Source organism: Mycetomoellerius zeteki, unplaced genomic scaffold, assembly GCF_001594055.1.
Source record: "Mycetomoellerius zeteki isolate Tzet28-1 unplaced genomic scaffold, Tzet1.0 scaffold212, whole genome shotgun sequence".
NCBI classification, from domain to species: Eukaryota; Metazoa; Arthropoda; class Insecta; order Hymenoptera; family Formicidae; genus Mycetomoellerius; species Mycetomoellerius zeteki.
The window spans coordinates 688,014-688,941 of record NW_017257086.1 but is presented as its reverse complement, the minus strand read 5'-3'; positions in this window follow the sequence as shown (position 1 = coordinate 688,941).

Genomic DNA, 928 nt, shown 5'->3' with positions numbered 1-928 from the left:
CTTTTCATCGCCTGTAATGATTTTGTGCAGAAAATCTTTTTTCCGGAACTTTGAAAGCAAAGTGAGTGCAGTGTCACGCCGTCGATTTTTGTTGTCTTCGGACAATTCATGCGGAACCCATCTGCCTTCCTTCTGAACCTTTCCCATCGTACGTAATCGTACGGAAATGGCTTGCTTCGTAACGCTAAGCTGTTCTGCAAGCTCCTTTTCAGTTTGCGCAGAGTTTATATCCAGAAGTGCTTGCAATTCGTCCGTTTCAATCTTTTCAGGGCGTCCAGCACGCGATTCATCTTTAAGACTGAAATCTCCTTGGCGAAATTTTTGATACCATCTTTTACATGTAGCATGACTTACAGCGTTCTCTCCATATGCAGCACAAATCATTGCAGTGGTTTCAGCAGCATTTTTCTTCAGATGAAACGCGAAGTGAATGGAAAATCGAATATGCTCTTTTGTTATTGCCATCGTGAACATTACTGATTTTTGAAGTTATGTGCATCAAACGTCAAACCGTATGGCATTTTAGAAGGCCAAATGTTAACGCTTTAATACTGCAAAAGGGCGGGAAGATATATAAAATTTAAATTGTTATTTCGGTTGTATGAAATCTAAAGCTCAGAACTTTTTTGTACACCTAATAAATACCGATCATCTTTAGCATCGAATAATTAAACGACATAGTCAAACAAGAATTTAATTTCTTTAAATTTTGATTTTTGATCAATGTGGCCATGATATATACATGCAATACACAGTTGCCAGGTCTCCAGATTTCGACTGGAGACTCCAGTTTTCGGGACCAATCTCCAATTCTCCAGCAGACGGGAAAGATCTCTAGTTTTTCGCTCGCGGGTGGTATCTATTATTTTTACTATCCATGTAATATTTAAATTACGTGGAGAGTAATAAGAAAGTCTGCGATTATGTT